The sequence below is a fragment of the Bos grunniens genome, chromosome 22 (genome assembly GCF_055505025.1).
Source record: "Bos grunniens cultivar Pamir isolate PY7600 chromosome 22, Bosgru_T2T1.0, whole genome shotgun sequence".
NCBI lineage: Eukaryota > Metazoa > Chordata > Mammalia > Artiodactyla > Bovidae > Bos > Bos grunniens.
The window spans coordinates 10,964,615-10,977,096 of record NC_141186.1 but is presented as its reverse complement, the minus strand read 5'-3'; positions in this window follow the sequence as shown (position 1 = coordinate 10,977,096).

Below are 12,482 nucleotides of genomic sequence, written 5' to 3'. Positions count from 1 at the left end.
TCTCTTGGTGGTAGGTAGCCCCTTGGCTACTTAAATATTTTCTTTTTAGAAGCCACTGCAGCCACTGTTCTTGACTCTATGATTTAGGAGTAGACAAAAGTTTCAAAACCAAAGTTTTAGGGAATTCCCTGGAGGTCCAGTGGTTAGGATTCATGCTCTCGTTGCCAAGGTCCCAGGTTCAATCTCTGTTCAGGGAAATAAAACCTCATAAGCCTCAGGCAAAAAAAAAAAAAAAAAACCCACAAAAACTGAGTTTAGAAAAAGGTTTAACTTTTGTGAAAGAGGATTCGGATGACTTGTTTTTTCTTTCTTGTAAAAGAAACAGCCCAGCAAGGTTTAATTACTGTCTACATAATCATTTATAAATTCATTAGATAAACACATTAAACACATACAAAGAACAGCTTAGCTCAAGTTATCAGATTACCTCCCAATAGTGAGGGATAAACATGATACATCTCATTGAATACTGGAAGAAACAGTTACCTGCTCACTGAACACATATTCTCTTTCTGACTTAGTAACAGACCCCAATTTTTAGCTGAACACACTGCAGCCTGGAATAAAAACTAGATTTCCTAGCCTCCCTTTGTTACTGTACCAAACTGTGGTCGGCTTGCCTACTATGCAGCAAAGCCGGTCTACTGATACCAGATTGTGATAAAGGAAAGTACAGTGTTTATTGCAGGACACCAGCAAGGAGAATGGGCCGCTCATTATCCAATGGCTGAACTTGCTGATGTCTTTCAGACAAAGTGTTTTTAAAGGCAACATTTGGGGTGAGGGTTGCAGCTCATGGCCCTTCTTCTGATTGGCTGGTGGTGAGGTAACAGGATATTTCAGGAATCTTAATCATCAACATTCTGGTTCCAACCAATCTGAGATCTGTGTGCTTGTGGTCAACATATGGTCACCATTCTCCATTTGGGTGGGGGGGGCCTTGGTTTCTGCAGAGCAATGCAAAGATATGCAGCAGATTGTTATGTATATTCCTTGAGGAGGAATGAGGACTGTTTTGTAGTGAACTACTGCTTAACCTATCCTTAGTGTTGTTGCTTGACTGCCTTGGCTTCTGCATGCCCTCACTTCCCTAATTAGTAACTGCTTGAGTCTGCTCTTCGGAACTCAGGAAACTCCTAGGAGACTAATGCCTTTTTCAAGGAACAGGGGGCACAGAGGGGCTTTTGTACCCCAAAAGGCCCTGCAGGCACCTGCTCAATATTACCTTCTCCTACCTTTTCTTTCAGACTCCTCCAGCCTGAGAGGTCTAGGGGCAGGATAAGAAAGGGAATAAAACTTCAGAAAGGAACTTGGCAGGTGAACTCCATCTTAGTGGGGAGTTCAGACAGCTTCACTGTCTGCCTCTCAACCCTCACCTCCTGCCAGTTCCCCAGGGAGGCTACAGGCTCCCGCTAGTGCAAATTCCTTGCTTTGTCTTGGCCACTGTCTCTTTCCATCCACTGTTCCATCTGCCCCATGCAGCCCTTACTCAAGCATCATCTCCTCACCCTAAGTAAACTGCAATGCACCTAACAAGTCCTAACTATTCTGTCCTCCCTATCAGCGGAAGATAGGAAAGTAGGGTGTTGAAATGGCTGCATCGTGATCAATCTGGATCCCCTTCAGTAATAACAACTGGCACAGTTAGTGACACATTCCATCCAGCTGGTGATTCCTATCAACCTTAAAGTCAGCCAGAATGCCTTGGTCGGCTTGGGCAGACTCATCACGTACGACTCAAGTCCACTCTGGTAGACTTCTTTCAACAAGGAAGAAGTCAGGGAATTCCCAGGCAGTCTAGTGGTTGGGGGCTTCCCAGGTGGCAGTGGTAAAGAATCTTCCTGCCAATGCAGGAGACTTAAGAGGAGTGGGTTCAATCCCTGGGTTAGGAAGATCCGCTAGTGGAGGTGATGGAATTCCAGTTGAGCTATTTCAAATCCTGAAAGATGATGCTGTCAAAGTGCTGCACTCAATATGCCAGCAAATTTGGAAAACTCAGCACTGGCCACAGGACTGGAAAAGGTCAGTTTGCATTCCAATCACAAAGAAAGGCAATGCCAAAGAATGCTCAAACTACCGCACAATTGTATTCATCTCACATGCTACTAAAGTAATGCTCAAAATTCTCCAAGCCAGGCTTCAGCAATACGTGAACCATGAACTTCCAGATGTTCCAGCTGGTTTTAGAAAAGGCAGAGGAACCAGAGATCAAATTGCCAACATCCGCTGGATCATGGAAAAATGAAGAGAGTTCCAGAAAAACATCTATTTCTGCTTTATTGACTATGCCAAAGCCTTTGACTGTGTGGATCACAATAAACTGTGGAAAATTCTGAAAGAGATGGGAATACCAGACCACCTGACCTGCCTCTTGAGAAACCTGTATGCAGGTCAGGAAGCAACAGTTAGAACTGGACATGGAACAACAGACTGGTTCCACATAGGAAAAGGTGTACATCAAGGCTGTATATTGTCACCCTGCTTATGTAACTTCTATGCAGAGTACATCATGAGAAACACTGGGCTGGAAGAAGCACAAGCTGGAATCAAGATTGCTGGGAGAAATATCAATAACTTTAGATATGTAGATGATACCACCCTTATGGCAGAAAGTGAAGAGGAACTAAAAAACCTCTTGATGAAAGTGAAAGAGGAGAGTGAAAAAGTTGGCTTAAAGCTCAACATTCAGAAAACTAACATCATGGCATCTGGACCCATCACTTCATGGCAAATAGATGAGGAAACAGTGTCAGACTTTATTTTTTTGAACTCCAAAATCACTTCAGATGGTGATTGCAGTCATGAAATTAAAAGACGCTTACTCCTTGGAAGGAAAGTTATGATCAACCTAAAGCAGAGACATTACTTTGCCAACAAAGGTCCATCTAGTGAAGGCTATGGTTTTTCCAGTGGTCATGTATGGATGTGAAAGTTGGACTGTGAAGAAAGCTGAGTGCCGAAGAATTGATGCTTATGAACTGTGGTGTTGGAGAAGACTCTTGAGAGTCCCTTGGACTGCAAGGAGATCCAACCAGTCCATTCTAAAGGAGATCAGTCCTGGGTGTTCATTGGAAGGACTGATGCTAAAGCTGAAACTGCAGTACTTTGGCCACCTCATGCGAAGAGTTGACTCGTTGGAAAAGACCCTGATGCTGGAAGGGATTGGGGGCAGGAGGAGAAGGGGACGACAGAGGATGAGATGGCTGGATGGCATCACTGACTCGATGGACATGAGTTTGAATGAACTCCGGGAGTTGGTGATGGACAGGGAGGCCTGGCGTGCTGCGATTCATGGGGTCGCAAAGAGTCGGACATGACTGAGCAACTGAACTGAACTGAACTGAACTGAACATATGAAGAAGTAAAATTTGGTGCCTTGCCGCACCTTCTCCATTTCCTCCAAAGACAGAACACAGAAAGGTGCTGACACTATGGCAGGGATCTGTAAACTTTTTTTGTAAAGAACCAGGTAATAAATATTTTTGACTTTGTGGGTATGTTATTTAGTCGCTAAGATGTGTCCAATTCTTTGTGACCCCATGGACTGTAGTCCGCCAGGCTCCTCTGTTCATGGGATTCTCCAGGCAAGAATACTGGAGTGGGTTACCATTTTCTTCTCCACGGCATCTTACCAATTCAGGAATCAAACTCACATCTCCTGCATTGGCAGGCAGATTCTTTACCGCTGGGCTACCTGGGAGGCCCTATGGTCTCTGTTACAACTATTCAAAAATAGCATAGGCAATATGTAAATTAATAGGCATGGTTGTATGCCAACAAACCTTTATTTATACAGATTGACAATGAGCCAGATTTGACTGTGCCATTCATAGAGTCTGCAGATCTTGCCTTAGAGCAGCAACTTTCAGTTAAATACAAGAGTCAGGCAAGGTCTGTCCACTTTCTCTCTGTTTATCTTTGAGGACAGCGTTCATATCTTGGATGAGTTTCTGTCCTTTATATTAAGATGAACAGAAAGAATTTATTTGAGGCCAACTGAATCACTGATAAGCTTATTTTAAAGTTTTATATAAGAGAATCTGAGCCCCTAACTTCAGAATTTCCTTATCACATTCTCAGTTCTGGCGGGGTCCATACATAGGCATGAACCATGCATCGCATTTTGCAAATATGCTTGTACATACGTATGGCTTTAACTTTGTGTGCCTCCGTGTTTTTTTTTTTTTTAAGTTTTTATTGAATTTGTTACAATAGTGCTTCTGTTTTATGTTTTGGTGTTTTGGCTGCCAGGCATGTGGGATCTTATCTCTCCCACCAGGGATCAAACCCATACCCCCTGTACTGGAACTAGACTGCCAGGGAAGTCCCCTGTGACCCAGTGTGTTTTATCCTGGAATCTTAGCACTGGCTACTATTTATTTATTATCTCTTCTTTTTTTTTTTTTTTTGAGGACAAGCTTGGTAATTCAAGAGAGATTACACATATTTTTGTGTTTCAGTCTGTCTTTCTCAGACTTAAGCCCAGTTCTGTTTTCTAGCTTTTATACCTAATTATAGGCAGTGTTTTGAGAATGTCATGTCCTGTGATGCTTGAAATCTTGCCCTGAATCTACTACTATACCGTATGGGCAGGGGAATGTTTCGGACTTGCCCTTTATTACCATTCCACATTTGAAAATCATTTAGTAGTTTTGCAAATGAGTTTGTTTTTATTGCTACAATAGAGAAACAGTTATCTGCATCTTGTTTTTACTGCACCAAATGCCATATTCTCGGGCATCGGGAAGGCCCAGATGGCAAGTTTAGCAGACATTGGAAATAAACGGATTTGTTTAAAAAAGCAGGAGCTTGTATCCAGAAAAAGGGGTGTTGCATTTTAGATGTATTCCTGAAATCATGTCTACACACAGCTGACACAGTTAGCTGAAACAGAGTGGAGAGATTATATGCATCAACATCTTCCACGGGAAATCCTGCACTTTATCCTAGGCAAGAGTTTTGAATTCTTCGTTGTTGTTTTTTTTTTTTTTTTTTTCTGGACTTTATATACCATGCTGCGTGGCTTATGGGATCTTAGTTCCCCAACCAGGGATTGAACCCTGGGCCCCAGCAGCTGAAAGCAGTGAAAGCACTGAGTCCTAACCACTAGTATATGTGTGTGTGTGTGTGTGTGTGCGCGCGCACGAGCGCAATAAGTTGCTTTCATCTTGTCCAACTCTTTGCAGCCCTATGGACTGTAGCCTGCCTGGCCCTTCTGTCCATGGGATTCTCCAGTCAAGAATACTGGAGTGGGTTGCCGTGCCCTTCTCTAGTTCAGTTCAGTTCAGTCGCTCAGTCGTGTCCGACTCTTTACGACCCCATGAATCGCAGCACGCCAGGCCTCCCTGTCCATCACCAACTCCCGGAGTTCACTCAAACTCACATCCATCGAGTTAGTGATGCCCTCCAGCCATCTCATCCTCTGTCGTCCCCTTCTCCTCCTGCCCCCAATCCCTTCCAGCATGAGAGTCTTTTCCAACGAGTCAACTCTTCGCATGAGGTGGCCAAAGTACCACCAGCTTTAGCATCATTCTTCCCAATGAACACCCAGGACTGATCTTTAGAATGGACTGGTTGGATCTCCTTGCAGTCCAAGGGACTCTCAAGAGTCTTCTCCAGCACCACAGTTCAAAAGCATCAATTCTTCGGCGCTCAGCCTTCTTCACAGTCCAACTCTCACATCCATACATGACCACTGGAAAAACCATATCCTTGACTAGACAGACCTTTGTTGGCAAAGTAATGTCTCTGCTTTTCAATATGCTATCTAGGTTGGTCATAACTTTCCTTCCAAGGAGTAAGCGTCTTTTAATTTCATGGCTGCAATCACCATCTGCAGTGATTTTGGAGCCCAGAAAAATAAAGTCTGACACTGTTTACAGTTTCCTCATCTATTTCCTGTGAAGTGATGGGACCAGATGCCATGATGTTAGTTTTCTGAATGTTGAGCTTTAAGCCAACTTTTTCACTCTCCTCTTTCACCCTCATCAAGAGGCTTTTTAGTTCCACTTCACTTTCTGCCATAAGGGTGGTGTCATCTGCATATCTGAGGTTATTGATATTTCTCCCAGCAATCTTGATTCCAGCTTGTGCTTCTTCCAGCCCAGCGTTTATCATGATGTACTCTGCATTGAAGTTAAATAAGCAGGGTGACAATATACAGCCTTGATGTACTCCTTTTCCTGTGTGGAACCGGTCTGTTGTTCCATGTCCAGTTCTAACTGTTTCTTCCTGACCTGCATATAGGTTTCTCAAGAGGCAGGTCAGGTGGTCTGGTATTCCCATCTCTTTTCAGAATTTTCCACAGTTTATTGTGATCCACACAGTCAAAAGGCTTTAGCATAGTCAATAAAGCAGAAATAGATGTCTTCCTGGAACTCTGTTCATTTTTCCATGATCCAGCACATGTTGACAATTTGATCTCTGGTTCCTTTGCCTTTTCTAAAATCAGCTTGAACATCTGGAAGTTCACAGTTCACGTATTGCTGAAGCCTGGATTGGAGAATTTTGAGCATTACTTTACTAGCGTGTGAGATGAGTGCAATTGTGCGGTAGTTTGAGCATTCTTTGGCATTGCCTTTCTTTGGGATTGGAATGCAAACTGACCTTTTCCAGTCCTGTGGCCAGTGCTGAGTTTTCCAAATTTGCTGGCATATTGAGTGCAGCACTTTGACAGCATCATCTTTCAGGATTTGAAATAGCTCAACTGGAATTCCATCACCTCCACTAGCTTTGTTTGTAGTGATGCTTTCTAAGGCCTGCTTGACTTCACATTCCAGGATGTCTGGCTCTAAGTGAGTGATCACACCATGGTGATTATCTGGGTCGTGAAGATGTTTTTTGTACAGTTCTTCTGTGTATTCTTGCCACCTCTTCTTAACATCTTCTGTTTCTGTTAGGTCCATACCATTTCTGTCTTTTATCGAGCCCATCTTTGCATGAAATGTTCCCTTGTTATCTCTAATTTTCTTGAAGAGATCTCTAGTCTTTCCCATTCTGTTGTTTTCCTCTATTTTTTTGCATTGATCACTGAGGAAGGCTTTCTTATCTTTCCTTGCTATTCTTTGGAACTCTGCATTCAGATGCTTACATCTTTCCTTTTCTCCTTTGCTTTTCGCTTCTCTTCTTTTCACAGCTATTTGTAAAGCCTCCCAGACAGACATTTTGCTTTTTTGCATTTCTTTTCCATGGGGATGGTCTTGATCCCTGTCTCCTGTACAATGTCACGAACCTCATTCCATAGTTCATCAGGCACTCTATCTCTCAGATCTAGTTCCTTTACATGTTAAACAATATATAAAGAACTTTTCTAGAAAAAAATTCAAATTTCTCATTCTCAGGTTTGAAATAGACATTTTACTTTAATCTAACCCTTTGTGTTTCCCTAGAGAAGGCAATGGCAACCCACTCCAGTACTGTTGCCTGGAAAACCCCATGGACGGAGGAGCCTGGTGGGCTGCAGTCCATGGGGTCGCTCAGAGTCGGACACGACTGAGTGACTTCACTTTCACTTTTCACTTTCATGCATTGGAGAAGGAAATGGCAACCCACTCCAGTGTTCTTGCCTGGAGAATCCCAGGGACGGGGGAGCCTGGTGGGCTGCCGTCTATGGGATCACACAGAGTCGGACACGACTGAAGTGACTTAGCAGCAGCAGCAGTGGCTCAGACAGTAAAGAATCTGCCTGCAATGCAGGAGACCCAGGTTCAATCTCTGGCTCAGGAAGATGCCCTGGAGAAGGGAATAGCTACCCATCCTAGTATTCTTGCTTGGAGAATCCCATAGACAGAGGAGTCCATAGACAGGCGACAACCCATGAGGTCACAAAGAGTCAGACACGACTGAGTGACTAATACTTTTTTGGTGTCCAACCCACTTGGGAGATTTAGCTCCTTCTCTGAATATTCTCAACAATCTCTACCAAAGAGGAGAAGCCCAATGCAAGAGGAGAGACAAACATTTTTGAACCATCAATCAGGAGCTTTTGTAGAAGGACACCTCTTTTAAGCCCAGAACTCTGTGAGGTAGGGTCATTCTTGCCATTTTTCTGAGGATGTTTCCTGTTCTTAAACACTTGAGAGTCGGAGAGCTTAAGAAACTCATCCAAGGTCACTGATGCTGCTGCTGCTAAGTCGCTTCAGTTGTGTCTGACTCTGTGCGACCCCATAGACCGCAGCCCACCAGGCTCCCCTGTCCCTGGGATTCTCCAGGCAAGAACACTGGAGTGGGTTGCCATTTCCTTCTTCAATGCATGAAAGTGAAAAGTGAAAGTAAAGTTGCTCAGTCGTGCCCGACTTTTAGCGACCCCAATGACTGCAGCCCACCAGGCTCCTCCGTCCATGGGATTTTCCAGGCAAAAGTACTGGAGTGGGGTGCCATTGCCTTCTCCGACCCAAGGTCACACAATAGCCTAATAAATTGCAGAGGCAGAATTGGAATCCGGGTCTGTCCGATTGCAGTGCACATCCACAATACCTTGCTGGCCTGATCAATGTATCCATTTATTCATCCAATGAATAACCACTGAGCACTTTGGGGGTATTTGCTATGTTCAGTCTGCACCAGAGCCCGAGGACCCAAAGATCATGAAAAACAATGAAGAGGGACTGCCACCAGGGTACAATACATTTCCGATAGGATTGATGTGACCTCCTCCAGGTCAGAACCCCCCCAATTCATAATTTAAGTTTAAAAATTAAGAGTAACCATATCCTTCTGAAAGACAGTCCCATGGTTGTATCTTCCTAAAAGATGTAGCATTGACTAATTAGATCGTAACCCTGAAGTATAAGCGTACACAGACTGTTGACATCATGTCAGAGAAGTCATCTGACTCATGAATTTAAGTAATTTCTCAAACCAATTTAGTTCTTTAAAAATCTAGATTACCTTTGAATTTCTATTAACCACCATATGAGACCTAATTATAGAGTCCTGTTAGTGTAGAACTCACCAGACTGTGATTATGTATAAAGTCACTATTTCCTAGTCTCTAACTTGGGTATCATTCTTTCAATGTAGTCTTGAGCTTTTTTTTTTTTTTTAATGCTTAAAAGTTGAAAGTTCATTCTATAACCTTGATAGAACATCTTTAGTTTCCAACAGCAGCTCTAGTTACTTAAGGGATGATTATATTATTTCTTTCCCTTGAATCTTCATGGCTATATGAAGCCTTTCATAGAATCCTAAAAGTGGTAAAGAAAGCAGTATTATATACATTGCAACTCTAAATGTTTTAAATGTAAATAGTGAAGATTCTAGTAAAAGCAGTAAATGTGAATCTGTCTGTGCTGGAACAAGTGACTAGGGTATCATTTCACACAGTCAGAAAGATCGTTTGCTTATTTGTTTTCAAAAAGCAAGTAGGATGGAAACTCTCCAGACGTCCAGTGTTTAGTACTCGGCACTTTCACTGCTGAGTGACCAGGTTCGATCCCTAGCTGGGGAACTAAGTTCCTGCAAGCTGCACACGTGGCTCCCCGCCCCCCCCCCACAAAACAAAAACAAAAACAGAATGAATAAGCAAAATAAATTTTAAAAATAAATTAAAAAACAGGTAGGAGGTTTGACAGTGAAAATGTGAAATCTGATCATCACTGCATAAGCAATCTACTGACCCCTAATGCTCAAGAATTGTCTGTTTTGAAATTTTCAAACAGATGGCAGGAAGTCATCTATACTTTTATGATTCTCAAACTAAGCACAGTGACAGAATCACAGTTACAGGTAAACCAAATTCTCCCCACTTGCCCCAGAATAAGTCATATGTTCCAGTGTGAAAATAACCGATTATTAATTAATGGTTGAAGAAAAGGACTAAGGCTCTAGGGCTTCCCTGTGGCTCAGACTGTAAAGAATCTGCCTGCAATGCAGGAGACTCAGGTTCAGTCTCTGCATTGGGAAGATCCCCTGGAGGGGGAAATGGCAACCCACTCCAGTATTCTGGATACAGTATTCTAATATCCTCTTGCCTAGGAAATCCCATGGACAGAGGAGCCTGGCGGGCTGTAGTCCATGGGGTCGCAAAGAGCCGGACACAACTGAAGCAACTAACACTTTAATTTCACTTTACACTGGTGCGTGACTCAATTTTGAACTCCTTATACCAAGGACAGAAGTGGTATGGACCTAACAGAATCAGAAGATATTAAGAAGAGATGGTAAGAATACACAGAGGAACCAGAGTTGGTGATGGACAGGGAAGCCTGGTGTGCTGCAGCCCATGGGGTTGCAAAGAGTTGGATGTGACTCAGCGACTAAACTAACTGAACTGACAGCAAAAACAAAAGTAAATATCTTGTAATATCAATCACAGTAGTCAGGACAAAATTATGCCTAGAGGCAAAGCAGAGAGGGATATTGCCAAAAGCCATTACCAAATGACAGTACAGGAAGTCTTGTAAAATCAGTGAGACACACAAGAGGAAAGAGTAGTCTATATGATGTGTGTGTGCACATAATAAAAGTTTCTTCAACTTAGATTGGGACAAAACACTGCAAAATACAATCTCACTCTTGACCCAAGCATGGCACATTCACAAGAGAAAAGATCTCAATGACTTTCATGTACCAGGATGAGAGATTGTTTGGGCAGCTTTGTTATAAACTGGAAAACAAGTGTTGAACCAGGGTTGATGGAACATCAGCCACACATGAAGCAAAAAAAGAGTATATCTGTATAGTTCAGGGCCTGTTCCTGCAGGCCAATCCATACACAACTTTATTGGTAGAAGACAGGCAGTGACTGACCATCAGCATGCCCTCTGGTCGTTGTATCTGGAGGGAGCCAGTGAAAATGACTAACATGATCAATTCACGGTGACTTAACCTCCACTCTCTGGGCATGCAGTGGGAAGAAATGGGCAACAAGACTCTGCTTAGCATGGTTTGTATGAATCACATTCAAGTAAGATCACAGTCAAGAAGTCCGTTTCCATTAAATTATGGAGAGGAGGATGAGGTTATAAAAATGTATTTTTTTTCTTGTAACTAATATGTAAGGAAAGACCTCTCCTGTCATTCCAAGTGGGCTTCCCAAGTGGCATTTGTGGTAAAGAAACTGTTAATGTAGGAGGCATGAGACTTGGATTTGATCCCTGTATCAGGAAAATTCCCTGGAGAAGGGCATGGCAACCCACTCCAGTATTCTTGCCTAGAGAATCCCATGGACAGAGGACCCTGGCAGGCTACAGTCCATAGGGTTGCACAGAGTCGGACACAACTGAAGCAACTTAGCACATGATTCCAAGTGGCAAATGGCAGTGACATTTTCAGTATTTTAGAGACGGTTGAGCTTCTAGCCTCAAAGCTAATGTATCACAATCATAAATACCCAAAATAAGATATCAGGGGAATTCCCTGGAGGTCCAGGTGGTTAGCACTCTGCACTTCTACTGCAGGGAGCACAGGTTTTATCCTTGGTTGGGGAACTAAGATCCCACATGCCACATGGTGTGGCCAAAAAAAAAAAAGATATCAGAATTTCACAAGGAGGTTGAACTCTGGTATAAAAGATTCTAATCATCAAGTAGGAATTTTTTTCTCAATGTTTTCTTCATTCATCAGAGAAAGAAGTCATTATATTATCAATCAGGTTGACAAGTCACATTCAAACACTGCACCAGACCATGAAGAAATTGTCTCAGAGGCCAAGTCAGTCAAGGGCAGGACAGGGCTGTAGGCAGTGTTCCACTCCAGGTTCAAACATTCACCCTTCTGGGCTCCCCGGGCAGTGAAACTGTTGACCTAGGAGCCTCGAAAGATAGCCTTCAGTAAGAAATTGCTCCAATATCCAAACCAACTAATGAAGCTATCAGACACCTGCTGGTGTCCTCTGCTCCTAAAATTATGATTTAGTGGAAGCAAAGAGTTAGAGAAGAAAACAACGAGGGAGTTATGATGGCCAATTATTGAAGCGGACAGATACCCTGGTGGTGGAAAAAAACACTCTTCTCCTAGGTGATCTGAAACTATTGTTATTAATCTTGACTTTTTAATGTCATGCTTTGTAACATTTGAAAGTTGTGATGATTTTTTTTTGAACTAAAGTTGGTAAATGGTGTGATCTAAATTCCCATGGGTTGTTTAAATTTAAAAACAGAATAAATTATCAAATAAGCATATTAAAAACAAACAAAAAGCGATGGAAACATAGCTCTTTTTGCAGTACAAAAGCAGGGCAGGGCAGTCATGGCCGAGTCTGAAGAGCCATTGTTCTGTGAGGAGTTCTGGTCTTTGTTTTTCACACTCACACAGAACCTTCTCAGTTTGAAATCTCAAGAATTTTGCAAGTGTTCCATGAATCTTTAGACCATCCCACTTACACTGTGAGTGGGTGGAGAACAGGAGACCCAGGGAAGTGAAAGAGCCTCTTCTGTGTCAGAGACGAGAATAAGGATGAAAAAAAAAATGTCCTTAACTTTGTTCTGGTTCATTTTTAATAATGTCATTTGTGAAACATTTTAGCAACAATAAAATCAGAA